The sequence below is a fragment of the Mustela erminea genome, chromosome 10, assembly GCF_009829155.1.
Source record: "Mustela erminea isolate mMusErm1 chromosome 10, mMusErm1.Pri, whole genome shotgun sequence".
Lineage (NCBI taxonomy): Eukaryota > Metazoa > Chordata > Mammalia > Carnivora > Mustelidae > Mustela > Mustela erminea.
Window position 1 is genome coordinate 5,827,660 of NC_045623.1, and position 14,210 is coordinate 5,841,869.

A 14,210-nucleotide genomic window follows, 5' to 3' on the forward strand; every position below is an offset into this window, starting at 1 on the left:
GATCATGACCTGAGCCGAAGGCAGCGGCTTAACCACTGAGCCACCCAGGCGCCCCCCTCTATATTGGCTTTTATATAATAAATTATCCTCATTAGTAAGAAAGCAAACATAAAACCTAGCTTATTTTTATTTTTCTCATATAAGTTATCAATTACAGCAAAAGCTATCTTGTTAGAACCCCAATTGATATGTTACTTGATTAACTTTTAAATGTGCCCCAAATTTGTCTCTCCAAATTACTGAAGAGACAGAAGGATTTACCAAATTATTTAATCAGCAACCTTGATCTCTTAACCTGAAGGGCAACCTCCCTACAAACATGTTCAATCACATTAAACTGGAAATCATATTCTCAGATGCTGTCTTGTTGAAAGCAGTGATCTCTCTAAACCCTAAAATATCTCTAGCCCCTCTCTACCTTAAAATCCTGCACTGGCCTACATTCTCTATCAAATGAAGTTCAAATTATTTTACATGGGTTCAGAAAGAAATCCAGATTTGCCAAGTTTTGAAATGTACCATTTTGGGGGCTTTCTTTTTTTATGTAAAAATATTTTATTTTGGTAAATTTTCTAGCAACATGATTATGTGAATAGATTTCTAAGGCTACCGCCCAAGGCTGTAGAAAGGCTTTTGTAAACCACAGCTTTGAAGCTTGTTCCAAATGCCGTAATGATGGATATAGCGTACTACACTGGTCAAGTTGTGAGCTCTAGAGTTAGATTTCTTAGGATCAAAACTCACTTTTGTCATCCTTTAATTATGAGATTTTGGGCAAGTTACTTAGTCTCTGCTTAATATTTTCATGACTAAAATAAGGATTGAAATAAAAGGGCTCATGTCTGAAATAGAATAATAAAAAAATAATTCAAAATATAAGTGGGCAAATATAGCATCTAAAAAATAATTTTAAAAGACTCTAACCATTTAGAAAAAAAATAACAGCATGCATTAGAGAGCTTATAACATAGATAGAAATGAAATATATAACAGTAACAACACAAAGGTTGGATGAGAACATGATAAAATTTTCTATTTTTCTTGCAACATATATTGTCATAAAATATTAATTCAAGGTAGACTATATTAAGTAAATAATGTATAATAAAATACATAGACTAAGCACTAAAAACTAATACAAAGTATATCCAAAAACTGACAGATGAAATGAAATAAAACAAAAATAAAAATTCAATCCAAAAGAAGGCACCAGGCGGTAGATGGGACAAATGGAAAACAAATAGTAAATATTAGACTTAATTCAACCATATTAGTAATACCAGGAAATATAAATAAACTAAATATTCTAATAAAAAGAGATTGTTAGACTGGATTTAAAAATAAACCAACTATACCCCTTTTCAAGAACTGTACTTTACATGTAAGATCTTGGATATGTTAAAGAAAAGGATGGGAACAAATACAGAATTTAAAAGAAAACATTAAATAAGTTGATGTGTATGCTTTAAGATAGATTGCCAAAAGTAAAAAGGAATGTTTATAATAATAAAAAGGTCCATTTATCAAGAAGAGATAAACAATCTGAGGGTTTTGGAGGGGCAGGGGGTGGAAAGTTGGGTGAGCCTGGGAAGCTGGGTGAACCTGATGGAGGGAGGGCACGTATTGCATGGAGCTCTGGATGTGATGCATAAACAATGAATTCTGGTACACTGAAAATAAATTAAAAAAATAAAAAATAATTTAAAAATTAAGAAAATATAACAATTATAAAAGCATCTAATAACAAGGGCATGTGGGTGGCTCTTTCATTAAGCATCTGCCTTTGACTCAGGTCATGATCTCAGGGTCCTGGGATCAAGCTCCGCATTGGGCTCCCTGCTCAACAGAAAGCCTGCTTCTCCCTCTCCCACGTCCCCTGCTTATGTTCCCTCTCTGGCTGTGACTCTCTCTCTCTCAAATAAATAATAAAATCTTTTTTTTTTTAAAGCATCTAATAACATAACCAAAATATTGACAACAGAGTTGGGCGAGTTCACAGTCACAACTGAAGATTTAAAAAAAAAAAAAAAAACAACTGAAGATTTTAATACTCTTCTCTCATTACAAATGATAGAATAAGTAAACAAAAAATTTAGTAATATAAAATATATTATGATAATAGCATAATCCTGACACCAAAATGTGATATGGTCCTTATAAGAAAATTACAAGCTAATATCTTTCACAAATATAGACACAAAAATTCTGAACAAAATATTATCAAATCACATCCGATAGTAACTTAAAAAGGATAATGCACTGTTAACAATTATGGTTTATCCCAGGAATATAGCTTGTTTTCCAGTTAAAAATCATTGGCATCCTCATACAAATAGAATAAAGGAGAAAAACTGAACATCTCCATGTTCACATTTGAAAAAATGCATTTGAAAAAGTCGTCACCCATTTGTAATAAAAAAATCAAACAAACTGGCAATAAATTAGGACTTCTGTGATCTGGTTAAGTATCTACAAAAACCTTACACATACTGTCATACTTGGTTGTGACATATTCTGCGTAATATGTAAAACAAAACAAGGATGTTTACTCTTATCTGTACTTGAAATTATACTTGAGGTTCTAACCAGGGCAATAAGGGAAAAACAGTAAGACAATACTATTCGAAAGAAAGATGTCAGCCTGCTTTAATTTACAGATGTCATAATTTTGTCTGTATGAAATCAAAAGGAATTAACAAAATAATATTTAAAAATCAGAGGAAGCAAGGTCAGTATACAAAGATCAATTGCATTTCTATAACCAACAAACACTGGAAATGTAATTTAAAATAATACCATTTACAATAACTTTAATTATCAACAAGTATATAGGAATAATTTGACAGAAGATTTACAGGATTTCTCTATTGTAAAGTACAAAATACTGCTGAGAGAAATTATAGACAAAAGTTATCTTACAGACTAAATGCAATCCCAATAAAAACTTCAGTAATTTTTTTGAGAAAACTCCAAGCAGAGTCTAAAATTTATATGGAAAGTTAAAGGATCTAGAATAATCAGGATAAACTTGAAGAACAAAAATGAAGTTGGAGAACTTATACTTCCATATTTCAAGAGTTAGTATAACTTTTAAGAGATTAAAATAGTATGGCATTATTGCAAGAAAAAACAAATATATCAATGGAACAGAACAGAGAGTTTAGAAATGGACCGACAATATTAATTGATTTTCAGCTACTAAAGCCATTCAATACAGTAAAGAAATATTTTTTAGAAAAGGAATTGGAGCAACTATATGTTGCCATTATGTATATATATACACACACACATATACATATATCAGACATACATATTTGAATATGTGCGTAAAAAATAAAGAATTTTGACTCCCAACTTAAAGGAAAAATTGATAATCCTACTTCATGAGAATTAAGAATTTTGCTCTTCAAAAAACACTATTAAAGATAAATAGCAGTCTAGAGACAGGGAAAATATTTATCTCACAAAGGCATCATATTCAAAATATATTTTAAATAATTACAAGTCAATAACAGAAACACCAAAGACAAATGAACAAACCAATTGAAAAATGGAGACATGAACAAATACTTTACAAAACAAGATAATTAAATGGCCAGTAAATTAGGAAAAGATACGTCAACATTAGGTAAATGTAAATTAAAACAAAATGAAATAGGTTAAAGAGGATATTCTTTCCTGTTCCTGATTTTAGGGAGAAAGCATTGAGTATTTTACCATTAAATATGATGTTAGGTATAGATTTTTTTAAGAGATGTCTTTAACAGTTATGGAAGTTGTCAGCTATTCTTTAATGAAAGTTTTATCATGAATGGATATTAAATTCTCTTGAATGATTTTTCTACATCTATTGAGATGTATTTTCTTATGGTCCTACTTCCGGGATTCCAATTATATGTATACTTGGTGTTGTACAATAGTGCTCAGATATTCTGGAGTTTTTGTTTTTTGTTTTTTTACTCTTATTTCTCTTTGTGTTTTGGCTTGGGTAATTTCTTTGACATACTGTCAAGCTCCCTGATTTTTTTTTCAGCCGATGAGCCCATAGGAAGCATCCTTTATCTCTGTCAGTGTTTTTTCCCGTCTTGCATTTCCATTTGATCTTTTTTTATTCTTTCCATCTGTCTGCTGAAATTACTTGTCTAATCTTGCACATTGTCCACCTTTTCCATTAAATCTTCTAGTCTATTAATGACAGTAATTTAAAATTCCTTCTCTGATAACTTTTTACATCTCTGTCATATTTGAGTCTAGTTCTGATGTTTGCTTTGTCTTTTTAGACTGTGTTTCTCTTACCTTTTTGTATACCTCATAATTTTTTTTTTGAAACTGGAAATGTATAGAAGATTAGAGACTGAAGTAAATTTGTGTTTGTATGTGGGGGGTCGGTGCTTGGAGATGAGCATATCTTTCCTCCTGCTAGGCCTTTACTGTAGGAGTTTGAATTAATGGAGTGAGGAGCTGGGCTGAATTTGGTTTGTCATTTCTATGGTCACCCTCAGTGCACCACAGGTTTCAAATGGTATCTTGAGCTTACAACAAGGCAAGTTTGCCAGAGTTTCTATTTTTCTCGATTTTATTCCCTGCTTGGTTTTGGATTTTTCTTTTATACTGCTAACCCTAGAGATAATCTGTTTAATGAATATTTTCCATCTGCACTCAACAGTTAGTTTTATTTATTATTTGTTAGTGGGCTGGTGGGGAATAGGAAAGAAGTGTTGCCTAATGTTCTGGTCAACCGTTAGTCTTGAGTTCTGTGAACCTGCGTCTTGGGGTATGGCCTTGCCTCTTCCCCAGCTGCCAGTGCTGGGCCTAACATATATTCCTTCTCTTCCCTGAGGGAGAGATGTTTTGTCTCTGTCCCTTCCCCAGCTGCAATGTTTTTCCACAGTGTCCCAAGGTGACAGGTATTTTCTGTTGCTTTTGCCTTTCAGATTACAGTTTTATTTCTGTAAGAAAAATGTAGTAAATGGGAAGAAGTTTTGGGAACAACTGTTACTTCTCCCACCGTCCTCTCCCAGATAGTCTCTTTACTTTTGAAATTTTCTGTTGAATATTTCCTGGTCTTCACCGTGAGTGGAGTTCGTGGAGGAAAAGAAAGATGGTGAAAACCTCCTTGTCTATGCTTGCCTATGGCCCCCAGGGACTTCACATTCTCATAGTAGCCCACTCTTAGTGTTTAACAATTCATTAAATTCACAAAGAAGCTAAATCTTATCAGTTTATATGGTATCTGATGACTTCTGTTCTAGGTTAAATAAAAAATTCTTGTATCCTGTTTTCTCTGTAAGAGGCTGTATCTCCCCAGTTTTCTGTTTAGTATTTGCCCTGAAACCTCAATTCCCTAATAGGTTCAAGAAAAGTCATTTGTTTGCATTATGTCCAGCTTTACAGTTATTGTTATAATACTGGAAACCAGACTTCTTCTAGCTCTCTAAATCTCAGAGTTGAAACTGGAAGTCTATACAGCCACTTTTTAAAATAATTTGGAAGTTTTTAATAAAGTCAAACATACAATTATTCTATGAACCAGAAATTCCATCCCTAGGTATATAGCCAAGAAAAGTGAGTGTATATGATCACAAAATGATTTACATGATAATGTTCCAAGCCAATTTCTTTAGTAATAATACAAGCTGTAAATGGTTTGCCTATCAACAGGAGAATGGATGTAAAAGTGTGGTATATTTATGCAATGGAATAGCACACAGTTATTTTAAATACTGATACATGTATAAACACTGATGAATCTAAAACACTTTTCTTTAATGAAGGAAGACAGACATAAAAAATTTGTACTGTATTTTCTTAAAAGAAGTTCAAAAATGGGCAAAACTTATCTATGGTAATAAAGTGAACATATTCATTACACACATATTGTGAACATATAATTACTAAAACATAATAATTACTTCTGGATGACATTGTTGGAAAAGGCGCATTAAGGAATTTTCAAAAGTGAGGGAAATGTTCTATATTTTTATTTGGATAGTGATTCCATGAGTTCATATTTACATAAAAATTCATCAACCTGTACACTTAAATTGGAAGAGAGAGAAAAAGTACAGAGGGGGAAAAAAAAGAGCAAAAACACACTCAAGGGACTGCACCAGAAAACTATTGCTCAAAACCATTGACAGGGGAAAAGGAGAGGCCTACAATACTGTCATTTTTCTATGAACAGCAGAATGCAGATTCTGAGGTTTCAGAAGTTTATGTCATAGCCAGGTTTGCCCCTGCGGAGCTGGGTGGTGCTCCGGTGCAGGAGTAGAGCTGAGCCCCAGCAGTGGGCAGCCTGAGGATCCCCAGGGTCACACAGGGAGAACTGATTCTGCTGCTTAGAGTGCATTTAGAAGAGGTTATACAGCCTCTCTGCAGGCAAAGGACACTGTGGGTGCCATTGAGCTACACCAGCCACCAATATAGGAACAAACGCACCAGTGAGGGCTACAACTACCCTACAACAACTCTCAATTTGTTTCCTACAGTTAAATCTCTTACAGTTTGTCTCCCTCTCTGTTTTTTAAAATCTTATTTTATTTTCCTTCCCTTCCCTTATGCTCATCAGTTTTGTTTCTTAAATCCCATATGAGTGAAATCATATGGTATAACATTTTAATTTTTAATTTTCTTCTTTTCTAACCTTCCAAACCCCACAGCTTCAGCTTCAGTGAGAAGTCTAAGGTGGGGCTCTCGTAATCCCCACAGTTCATAGGAAGTATGGTGGACGATGTGTCCAAGAAGGAGGTTTGCCTATATTCATCATCCTCTCTAGGTTAGCTTTGGGCATCACTTCACAGTAAAGCAAGATTAGGGTTGGCTTCATCATCTGTATGTCCTCTTAGAAAATCTTTATGTGATACTTGTGTATTATTCTTTATTTTTCTTTATCAACAGCATAGATAGATTTCACTTCATTAAAATTCAGTGATGTGCACTTTCTCTCAGCTCACAATATTGAAAATGTAGAGGTAAAATACTTTTTTACAGGTAAATACTTAGGTTTATTTACAGAAAGAAATGAAATCCTTCACTGAAGGTGTCCCACAAAGAGAAATTGATGTATGACCTATGTATAACAAAACTGTAAAAGCGAATTTCAAATGTTTAAGGACTTTAAAAAATATGGTCCTTGAGGTTGTATACACTGCTTATTTTAGTTGTTTTAAAACATGATTTGAAGTCCATTCCTGAGGAACATATTGATGGGGCATTATATACACACACATGTGTGTGCACACATGTAGGAGAATCAGAACCATACTAAATTCTTTTTTTTTTTATCTGACTACTTTAATATTTTTGTGAGCCCAGAGGATGGAGTGAGGAATGACATATGTTTTCTTTTTTATATTCTTTATGCTTATGCTGTTTTGTATATAGTAACAATGCTGTATCAGCACCATCATCATCAAAACTCACCGTTAATAAGCATCCCTGATACACTACAGTTTATGTGATACTCTGGACACTTGCCTTTTGGAATTTACACAGTACTGCATGTGAATAGGCAATCTCAGTCTCAACCCCTCTGCTTTATGAGAATGACCTTTCTCTCCATTTTTAAGTGAGGCTGTGTTTTGTCAGAAAAAGAGGTTAGAGGGTAAACCTTTACAGGCTGGCTCTATTCACAAAAATGTCTAGCTTGAAAGAAATCTTGTTGAATGTCGTTTAAAAGAGGTATGTTTTTCTTTAAAGATTAAAATAAGTTCAGTATAACCCACCTAAACAAAAAATAAAAAAAACTCTGATAGGGTAACTAGGTGATGGGCATTAAGGAGGGCATCTGATGTGATGAGCACTGGGTGTTATATGTAAATGATGCATAACTGAATTCTACATCTGAAACTAATGGTTGGATTTAAATAAAATTTAAAAACTAAAAAATAAATATAACTCAATGAGTTACTTTGGAAAGAAGGAACATTTTACACATAACTGAATTCAACCAGAATCTTTCAAACCAAATAGTGAGAGGAGACACACAAAGTAAAGCTAGCACTTACAAAATATTTTGCTGACTAATCTTAGGGGTTTATTTCCTTCAAGGAAACAAAATAAGTATAATATAAACCAGGATAGTTGGTGTGATTGTGAAAACCTTAGAACACACAAGGAAAACATCTATTCATATTTCCAGTGATGCAAAGAAATGATTAAAATTTAAATATAATTTTCATGTTGCCAAGTAAATTGCTTATCTACTTAGAACATAAACACACAGATACACACACACAATGATTAGTAAGAGTAGTCAAGATAATTCTTCTAAAAGAACATCCAGAATATTTGAGGTGTTTGTGGCAAAGTTAATTTATTGCTATAAGAGATAAGCTATTTTTGCTTTGCCCAGATTTCTGTTTGTACCCTTCCCCATCATATGGGCATGTAAGACCAGATAAAATATTCAGAAGTCATTAAATAGGCAATGCTTCTCAAAATTTAATGTGCATGTACATCATATGTATTTACATCAGGCAAATTGGATGGAAGTCCCTTTTATCTCAAACTATGATGAAAATGAAAAGATGACCCTGTTCTTACCTATTCCACTTTGGAAAACTTCCTACCAATTTTGTGATTATCTAGTCAAGGCCACCTCAAAGTGGGACACTGTGTTTTCTTGTCCTCTTGTACATACCATTAACACCATCACTATAACTCCCACTTAATGCTAGTTGAACATGTCCTATAAGCCAGGTACTTTTCATGATTGCTCCATGAATTCTCAAACAACTTGAAAGTGTAAGTACTATTATTAGCTCTCTTTGCAGTGAGAGAACAGAAGCTCAAATCTTCAAAAGATCATCCTCGTAGTCTGTTTTGACCTTTCCCCATACTGCTCTATGAATGATGTGGAATTTGGTTACAATTCCCTTTGGCTGCTTCACTTCAAGTATTTCTTGGTAATCCACTTGGCCAAATTGCCAAATTCATATTGAATTGCAATCCTCTCACCCTTGTGCTTAATTGGTCTGGTAACTATTCTTCCTTTATCTTATTTAGACTTGCAACTTTTTGTTTTAGTAACTATATTTCTACTACATATGCAAGAATTTTAAAATACATAGAGAATAATGAGACCCTATCATGGGAGATATTCAAGCAGTCTAGATTGCTACATGCCTTGCAGAGAATTGATTCAGGTTTCAAGTGTAGATCATTTGAATTGTTTGTACAGTTCCTTTCAGAACTGGCATTACATTGTTCTGCCAATGTTGTTACATACCTGAAAACATGGCATTGTTAAGACCTTAAAATGTTTATATTCAGAAGAACATTTCCAGACCTAATATATCAATATATCCATAGTTTTCACCTACCTTGGGAAAATCCCTATTTAACATTCATGAACATACTTTGGAATGATAACATTCCACATGACTGAAACATTCCTGGTCTAATGCTATGTGGAGACAAATACATAGATAGATGGATAGGTAGATAGATAGGTCCCAATTTTTACTTAATAATTAACTGTTTACATCTTAGAAGACTTATTACTTTAAAATATTTATAGATTGACAGGGAATTACAAAGAAATGTACAAGGAGGTTTTACTAAGTTTTTAAAATTAAAAATTTTACGGGATTTTAAATTTCAAAAAAAGCGGGACACCTGGGTGACTCAGTCAGTTAAGCATCTGCCTTTAGCTCAAGTCGTGATCCCAAGTCCTGGGATTGAGTCCCACATTGGGCTCTTGCTCAGCAGGGAGCTATTTCCTCTTCCTGCTGCTCCCCCTGCTTGTATGCTTTTGCTCTTTCTCTCTGACAAATAAAATCTTTAAAAAAATAAATTTCTTTTTTTTTGTTTTAAAAATAAATAAATAAATAAATAAATTTCAAAAAAAAGCATATACTTACTGAAATTTACCAGAGGCATAGGCATATCAAATGAAAGTGAAATATCTTCACTTTCATGTCACATTCTGCCTGGCATCACTATGAACAGTTTGGTGTGTGTCTTAGTTTTTTGTTTATATCATATAAGATCGACCATACAAAGAAAGTCAGTTTACAAACCATCCCATCTTCCCTTCCATCTCTGCATAGCTTTGTCTGTAATTCTTATGATTGTTAGTAACAATATACAGGTTCCCCCAAAAAGGTTACTCTTTTATAGGAAGACATATGTAACAGGAAAAATGAAAGAAAACCACCATTTATGGTAGGAAAAGTTCTAAGATGACCTTCCAAAATCCTACCCTCTGGTACACAGTTCTACCAAAATCCCCTTTCATTGAGTATGGGCAGGACCAGTCAATATGACTCACAAACTTCAGGGCTTTATGATAATTAATAAATTGCATGTAAGACACCTCCCAAACATCAATGGATTGTAATATAGATATGAGAACCCCTGACATAGTGAACAAAAAGTTTTCAAATATGAGTTATGCAAATTTAATTATATTTTATTTAAACAAATATTTTGTGCGTCCTTAATGTCATATTATAGGGGACACATAGGAAATACTCTTTCTGCTTGAAAATTACTGCTTTCCATCTGGTTTGTCAAAATTAGAGTAGGAGTAATTATATATATATATATATATATATATATAAAATAATAAATAATATATAAGTATATATGTATCCTTATATATATATAATATATATAAGTATAATACTTATAAGTAATATATGTAAGTATTATATATCATGAACAAATTTTCCCCTCATATTATCTTACCTAAGGAATTCAGGTACTTCTTAGGTTTTCAAGCTGATAATATCTCAGGTAATTTCAATTCTGGTTTTATTATTATTATTGTAGACATTGATAACATGAAAATGATATTTAATAGATGTCATTATATAAATATCATAAAAATGGTAAAGAAAATATGCACTGTATCTTATAACATGCCCTTTAGAAGTAGGTATATCCTGATACTGGGCAGTTTTTCTCAATTGTCATGGTAAATGAACTACTTACCACTAAGTTTTGCTGAAAGCTTTGGATTTCTGATTTTGTGGCAGGGCTTCCTGCTTTCTACTCTAGTTTTTTCCCAGACTAGAAAGGATACTCCCTGGTAAAACAGGCTATCAATTCCATGCATCATGACAGAGATCTGCCATTCTTGGACCTGCCTTGAGTATACTCATTGCCTAATAGAGGAGTCAAAAATCTTTCTTTGATCTCTCAAAGTATTCATTTTTCTAGAAAGGACATTTATAAATGATTGTGGACTGGCCATTTGGGAGTAACCATGTAACCTCTCTCTAAGCAGCTGTTTGAGATTCCTCAGAGTACAAACACAACTCAAGGGCAATAGCTTGAATAGAAATTGTTATAAAGGAAAAAAAAATTAATTCTCTCATGTATTCATTAAAGTCATGGAAATCATCTTTGCCCAGCATACAATGAGGAGATTAGCTTCTTTTCTCTTTTGGGACATATGCAAGTGAATTTCAGTACCAGATTGTTTGTTAGGAATTGTGGGTATTGAATACTGGAAATCTGCTAAGAGAATAAAGAGGTCTTACCACATACACATAAAAGTTGGTAACTACATGAGAAAATGATATGTTAATTAGCTTGACTAGCCATTCACTATGTATATGTATATCAACTTATCATCTTGTATACCTTAAATACACACAATTTTTAAATGGTCTAAAAATCAATAAACATGGTACTTTTATAAAATAACTAAAGAATTATATAAATAAAAGTGATCAACTAGAAAGGAAGAAAGAAAGGAAAAAAAGAAGAAAGGAGAAAGAAAGAAAGAAAGAAAAGATTCATACTGGGTGCACCTGGGTGGCTCAGTTGGTTAAGCACTTGACTTTTTTAAAAAAGATTTTCTTAAAATTTGGTTTTGAGAGAGAGAGTACTCAAGCAGAGAGAGGGGCAGAGGGGGATGGAGAGGGAAAAGCAGACTCCCCACTGAGCATAGAGCCCAATGCCAGGCTTGATCGCAGAACCTTGAGACCTGAGCTGAAACCAAGAGTCAGTTTCCCAATCCACTGAGCCAGGCACCCCAGGCACCCCAGGCATCTGACTCTTGATTTCAGCTCAAGTTATGATCCCAGGTCTTGGGATTGAGCCCCACATTGGGCTCCACACTCAGCGGGGAGTCTGCTTGAGGATTCTCTCCCTGTCCCACTGTCCTTTCCCCTTCTCTCTCTAAAATAAATAAATAAATCTTTTTTTTTTTTTAAAGTAAGAAAGAAAAACTCTGCAGAATGAAAAATGTTTACCTACTCACTGATATTACTACAGAATCCACCTTCTTTAGCTGGCTTACTCAGGGTGTTCTTGACTTCCTTGTTTCACAGGCTGTAGATGATGGAGTTCAACAAAGGGGTCACAACACAGAAAAGCACAGAAACAAGGATATCCACATCGGAGTTGTACCCTGCTTTGGGTTGTCATTGTTGAAGTCAGCTGTGCCAAATAAGGTCACCACTACAGTGAAGTAGATGCCCAGATAAAGACCTTGTTTCTGCCCTGAGGTGTTGGGCCCCAAGAGGCTAAGATGGCGCCGGGTGGCCTTCTCTTCCGGATGGGGAACCCACATGGCCAACCACAAAGGCGCCAAAGTGGCGGTTTCGGTTTCCCATCAGTTTCCCGCGAGTCTCCACCCCCTGCAGGGCGTGTCTCTCCCAACTCCCGCCCACACGGCACATCCCCATTGGCCCCCACTTTGCTGACCTCACTTCCCTTCCCTCACCCCATATAAGCCGCTGCCCTGCTCAATAAAGCGAGATCCTGCTTCGACAGACCTCCCGAGCCCGGTGTCTTCTGTGGGTGCATTCCGCGTTCGCGACACTCGCCATCCCGCTCAGCCCCAAGGAGAGGCCTCCGGCTGGCCCGGGCGCCTCCTCCCCTTGGCGGGGAGCCCAACACTGAGGAAATCCTAAGGATGGCAGAGATGATGAGTAGGTAAGACATTGCAATAAATAGGCAAGGCTTCAGGCCGGTGGTGGTGCTGGCGACACGGAACACAGACTCATTGAGAAAGATGTCTGAGTAGGAGAGCTCCAGGAACAGTGGGATATCACAGAGAAAGTGCCTGATCTGGTTGAGCACACACAAAGTGAACATGACTGCCAGCCCTGAGTGTGTCACAGAATTCTCTAGGCCATGCAGGCAAGTTCCAGTCAACCAATACACACAGACCTTTGGAATCATGAGAAGCAGGCAGTTAAAGAGGTGGCAAATGGCTACGTAGCATTCATAAGTTAAAACAGCCAACAAGATTTCCTCAGCACAGGTCACAGGAACATCTGAGAAAGGCAGCCTTCATATGACATGATCTTCTTCTGGAATAAGTTCACCAGCATGACCAGAATGGTAATGGACAAGTAGCAGAAGTTCAAAAAGCTCAAGTTGCTAATGATATAATAGAGGGTGGAGGACAGGACTGACTCTGATTACTGTTAATGTGAAAGCACTTCCCAGAAGAGTTATCAGATAAATGATCAAGAAAACCAAGAAGAATACCTTTGTAATTCAGGATGGTTGGGAAATCCTGGAAAGATAAATGAAGTGACCATAGTTCAATTTTCCATTTCTTTGAGCTCTTCTTAACTGAAATGAAAATTAGGAAAGAAAACAAAAAGACAATGAGATATAGTGACAAACACTGGAAGAGCTAACTCTTACTCATCCTTTGGTGGATGAGATGGCACCTCTTCTAAATAGTGTAACACGACACTCTGAGACTGGAAAATATGCACTCCCCCTCACTGCTGTGCTCCTTTGCCTTGTGTTTACTTGTCATGCCTATCACTGTTAGTTATTAGCCTGTGAGGCTCCCCACTGGTCTCTAAGTTCTTTTATCTCTCTTTAATTTATATATGCCCTGTAAAACTTTTGTTAAAAGGAATAAAAGAAGGAACTTCAGTCTTCAGCACTAACACTGAAAAACAACAGCTGATGAGTTAAATTAGAACCCAGTACTTTCCCTCCCAACCTTCCTCTTCCCTGGAAAGAAGTTGCAATAACAAATTCTAACTTAGTGTGAGATAGCCTCCATGACTGTTGCCTCCTGGTGTTACTCACATGAATTTACTATATTATATGGCAGAAAGGGTTTGTAGGAGTAATTAAGATTATTAATTGCATGACTTCAAGGTATGGAAATTATGCAGGTGGACTGATCTAATCACACAAATCCTTAAAAGCAGAGCAGAAGACAAAGTCAGAAATTTGAATCACAAATAGGATTCCAGGTGTCAGTTTGGCTTGAAGATGAAGGG

At 35.2% G+C, this 14,210-nt stretch overlaps 1 pseudogene; it reads right to left on the bottom strand.

Annotated features, from left to right (window-relative positions):
• Positions 1-606: 606 nt before the first annotated feature.
• Positions 607-13,505, bottom strand: LOC116567369 (annotated as a pseudogene).
• Positions 13,506-14,210: the final 705 nt, after the last annotated feature.